At 41.1% G+C, this 5,413-nt stretch overlaps 1 pseudogene; it reads right to left on the bottom strand.

Annotated features, from left to right (window-relative positions):
* Nucleotides 1–4,270: 4,270 nt before the first annotated feature.
* LOC133375731 (5S ribosomal RNA) lies at nt 4,271–4,389 on the bottom strand (annotated as a pseudogene).
* Between the last annotated feature and the right edge of the window lie 1,024 nt (nt 4,390–5,413).

Raw genomic sequence — 5,413 nt, 5'->3', positions numbered from 1 at the left:
CCATGTCTACTCAAAAGTAAGTCCTACTGAATTCAGTGGGGTTAATTCCCAGGTATGTGGAATTAGCACTACAGCTTTATCAGGAAAGTTTTCAAAACATGTTATGAATAAAACAAATAACCTGCCCTCTTCAACAGTACAGTAAGATTTAAATTTATTTGACTTATTCATTAGAAAAATGTAACACTGCAGCATATACACTTTTAAAAACTTCTGTTCAAAAATTCTTTGAAAGATGAAATGTATAATATGCCATTTTTGCAAGTAATTAAAAAAACTGCATGTACACTTTTATTATAATTATAACTAAAATTGTTTACTGTGTATGCCCACCAAGATCCTTCTAGGATCTTCTGTTGTAATGCAATCCCATGCATGTTTCCTCAGAAGCAAGTCCCAATCCTGTACAGAGAAAGTACTGTTTATGCTGCTGAAAGCTATATATTTACTGAAGTCCTGATGTGAGACAAGCAGGAAAAGGAAACTATTCTCAGAATTTGAAATGGGGCTTAGGTATTGCCTGGAGGTCAACAAATCTTGTCAGTCACAAGCCTGACTTCACTTATTGACTAAAAACCTGAAAGGGCAGGGATTAGAGCAGCCGGTACTAACAGAAGTTGCAGGGGTGAGGTGGCTGACATTTTGGTGTATATGTTTTGAACCAGACTACCTCGAACTTAATTTTTTTTTAAAAAATGAAAGCTACAAGTGCTAAAATTAAGGTGACTCACCCAAAGACCCAGAGAGGACCCCCCAAAACTGGAGTCCCTGTGTGAAAACAGTAGACTTGGCATCCCTAATTTATATACAGCTGTTCACAGCTTCCTCTTTGATTCTTGTACTGAGAGAGATGAAATTCAGCACTACCAGGTGGTCAGCACTGGCACAGGAATAATTTACCGTGTAACACTATCTATTGTAGCATGTTTGAAAGCACATACATGGGTGGGAGAACTGGGATTGTGAAAGCAGGCCCTCCCACCTCTAATCTATATGCATTCACTACAGAGTGTATCATCCTTCCTACAAATGTACAAACTGTACATTTTATTTTTATTTGACAGAACACTCAAACCAGCCCAAACAGGGTGCACAAAGGGATACTGGCCCCATTTTGAATTGGAGTAATTGAAATGTACAAACTGTATATTTGTGGGCTCAAACATGTGGCTGGGGACTGTACAGATGATCTAGACCAGCCTTTCCCATCCAGTGTGCCTCCAGATGTTGTTGGACCACAACTCCCATCAGCCTCAGCCAGCATTGCCAATGGCTGAGGCTGATGGGAGCTGTGGTCCAACAACACCTGGAGGCACACCAGTTGGGAAAGGCTGGTCTAGACTAATGCAGAAAGAGCCACTGTAGTGCCCTCCAGATGTTGTTGGACTCCAACTCCCATCACCGCTAGCCAGCATGGCAAATGCTCAGGAATTATGGGAGTTGCAGTCTAACAAATATGTGGAGGATATCTTGTTGGCTACCCGTGGTCTGGTGAATATGCATAACTTGTGGTGGATCTTACCACCACAATCCCACTCACCTTGACCTTTTGTCACTGTCAGCATGTTAGAATATTTGAAAAGTACTTTTGTGATAACAGCTCACCACCTCCTAATAGTAATTGAAAGTGGCTTCCATGTGATTCCATGTGTAAACAAAGTGACCCAAGTTTAAAGAGAATACAGTTTTTGTAAAAGTGAATTTGCAAAAGTATGAAGGTCTATCCTCTCTCTGTTCTCTCTTCTCTCTCTGGGACTTTTCAGACTCTCACATTATCTAGGAGTAGATAATAAGATCATAAAAAAGCCTTGCTAGACAAGGCTCAAATTCCATCTAATCTAGTATTCTGTTTAGCAGTGGGGAGAGGGTTTGAACAGGGAGACCTTCTTAAATATGGTGACTCCAGTTCAAAATCAACGCTTGCTCCAATTCAAAATGGGGCCAGTATCCCTTTGTGCACCCTGTTTGGACTGGTTTGAGTGTTCTATCAAATAAAAAAAAGCAACAACTCAAGGTATTTTTTAATGTTCTATTGAACACTTGCATTAGTCTGATTTATTTGGGGGGGGGCAGCAGAAGTGGCAAGGAATAAATAGTGACCAGTATGAAACTTCCATGAAGCCTACATAGGCAAGGCATGAAGGCAACAGCTCTTCCACCATTGATTGCCCCAACATCTGGTATACTGGTATTCCACTTAGTTCTCCCAGTTAATAGTAATTGATAGATGTATCCTCCAGGAATTTGTCTCCCACATTTTTAAAGCCATTTCCCATGTTCTCTCTTTAAACCAGGGATGGGCAACTTGTGGCCCTCCAGATGTTGCTTGACTACTGCTCCCATTATCCCTGACCATTGGCTATGCTGTCTAGGGCTGATGGGAGTTGGAGTCCAACAACATCTGAAGCACCTCCTGATTTAACCGGTAACAGTTTGTAGCCTTAATAATAATTTGTTACCTTGAGGTGCTGTAAAACTCCTTGCTTTTGCCACAACCTCTCTATCTCCCAACACAGCTATACCTCTGGAAGTCATAAAATAACACCCCAGTATGTTCCAGTGACCATTCAAGAAATACGTACTTTTGGCCTATTTTGTGTTTTCTAAGATAAATGTCTATTTTTTTAGATATATGTTATGTAGTTATATTTAATTACAACAGCTGTTGGTCATGAGATGCTGGAATGAAAGGCTAAGATTTCCCCCCCCCCCCGTGTTTATAAGGTTTACGGTTCATACATTTCTCATGAAGAGAAGCTAAACATCACAGTGACTGCTGTTAGTTCTCACAGACTTGTTTTGAATCTGCTCCCTATTATGTACTCTGATTTCTTCACTTTTGATCTCTTGCCAACAGATAAGTAAACAGTGTGATAGATAAAGAGTAGTTCTCTTTCAAGCATTTTTGCTGTTCTCTCCAATACCAGAAAGTTGTTGGTGCAATTTTTGTAAATCAATATCACAATGCTTCTCATGATATTCAGCCAACAGTTTTTTTGGTTGTTGTTTTTTTGCAAAGACAACAGTTTTTAATAACAGTAACAGGATACCACCAATACCATGAAATTCTGTATGAGGACTGCTCAAGGTTTCACTCTTAGCAAAGCTGTTACAAAAATAAATGAAAGGATATTACATGGCCGATGATGTTGTAATCTGTGCTTGCTATTATTGTAATACTTATCTCCCCTTCTGTCCTAGAGTCAGCCTGCACAACTGAAGACCTACGGGCTGATTGTGGCCCCTTCCCTATTTGCAGCCCCCTGGGGGACTTTCAAGTACCCACTATGTATGACACTATTCCACATCTTTGTGAGAATTCTAAAGGTGGGCCAACCCCATCCTACATCACCATTCCTCCTCTTCTCCATGGATTCAGGTCTGGGCTACCTATGTGGCAAAATGTTGTGGGAATGCAGTGGCAAGAGTTTTTTAATGGACCACACCACTTCAGATGGTAGATAGGGGGTCTCATTTGTGAATCCCCCCCCACTTTTTTTAACTCCTCGGTAGAAAATTTAAGGCAACAAAGAGCAGGCTGAAAACAAACTTTCCTTCCTGATGTGCTAGGATTGGATCCAGAATTAGTTAGGCTTAGAGTAGATCCATTGAAATCAATGGGACTTAAGTACTGATTAGCAATGATTAACTTAAGTCCATTGATTTCAGTGAGTAGATCCAACCCAAGTTATGTACTTACAGGAAGAAAAATGGCATCTCTCACACCTACAGTGTAAAGTGTCACATTCCACTCAAGTGGCACAGTAATAGATCATATCATTCTACTGTAAGTGATTATATGGACCATATCATTCTACACCCAGGTCTCCAAGAAACATGGAGCTGGTATCAGTTTTCCCAGTCTATTGCAACCTGCCAGCCAGCCTCTTTAGACAACCCACCTATATCTGAGACCCCTTCACTTGTGTAGCAGATATAATATAGATATAATGTGGGAGTGGCAGAAACCGAACAAAAATAGATAGTGAAGGAAGAAGGAGAAGCTGGAAATTCAGAGAGACATATGGGATGGGCAAGGAGAAAAATAGGAGTGAAAGAGATGGATTGCACTGAGATCTATGGAAGTACAAAAAGAAGAGAGTGCACTGTGAGATGCAGACAGAGAAAGGAGATAACATGAGATCCATCTGGGGTATTGTTAGGTGGTAGCATTGTTTTGTTGTTATATGCCTTCAAGTTGATTATGATTTATATATAGGGTTTTCATGGTAAAAGGTATTCAGAGGTGGTTTACCATTGCCTTCCTCTAAGCCTATGGCACTTGGTATTCCCAGGTGGTCTCCCATCCAAGTACTAACCAGACCTGACCCTGCTTAGCTTCCGAGATCAGGCAAGATCAGGCGTGTTCAGGGTAGTATGGCCATAGGTAGGCAGTAGCATAGGAGGCCCATAATCCAAGTCTTTTGTGTTGGACCCTGGATCTTCTGCCCCTTAACCCCTTTTTACAAAATTCATTTTTTTAAAAAAGCCTTTGTTTACAGGGTGGCTAGGCACATAAAAAGTGGGATTCTGGTGAGACGCAGCCACCCACCATCCTAACTTGCCCCAAAGGCTCACACAGTAGCTGGATTTATTTTATTTAAAAGCATTATATACTGCAAGAAACAATATATCAAATGTTAACACAAAAACACAACCTAAAACCAGTAAAACAGCAGTATAAAAAGGCAAACACTTATAGAACAGAAATTCAGAAGGGTTAAATATGCAAAACAGGCCCCAGCCTTTGGGGTCAGGGAAAACCTGGGCAATGTCTGGATTAGATGGGAAAGGAAGTAGGTGGCCTAGAAATGTGAGAAAGAGGGAGGAGATGCTGGTGTTGGAGAAGACTTGTTTTAGTTTTAATATATACATCTTGCCAACAGATTGTGGGTATGGAGGGCCCAATCCATGTACAGAGTGCTACATCCAGAAAATCCTGCCAGCACCCAATAGGCAGTCTTGACAGAAAGAGCTAGAATTTGGTTCTCCAAGTTGTCCTAAATGTGCATCTATACATATAAATTAGCATATGCAAGTGTTATGCAAATTTATGTCATGGGCCTGTGCCCTGACTCTGTTAAGTAGTTAGCAATGCCCCCTGGGGCCCATGGGAGGGAGGATAGCTGAGAAAGGAGGGACAGAGCTATCTGTATGGTAGGAAAAGAAAAAGGAATATAACACAGGGATAAGAATGCAAAGATACCTGTGGATGGAGGAAAGAGTAACAGAGACTGGGGAAAGTTGGTGGCAGAGATGGGAAACAGCAGAGAGAGGTCTATAAGCTGCAGAGAGAAGAGGAGGTGTCTGTCAAAATCGGGCTATGAACAGGGAAAGGGAATAAAGAAGGGATTAGCTGAGAAATAGGGGTACAGAGAATCTCGTCTAGGAAAGAGAAGAAGAAATAACAGAT

This window comes from Rhineura floridana, chromosome 1 (assembly GCF_030035675.1).
Source record: "Rhineura floridana isolate rRhiFlo1 chromosome 1, rRhiFlo1.hap2, whole genome shotgun sequence".
Taxonomy (NCBI): domain Eukaryota; kingdom Metazoa; phylum Chordata; class Lepidosauria; order Squamata; family Rhineuridae; genus Rhineura; species Rhineura floridana.
The sequence above is the reverse complement of the archived record's forward strand: the minus strand, read 5'-3'. Positions and strand labels throughout refer to the sequence as shown.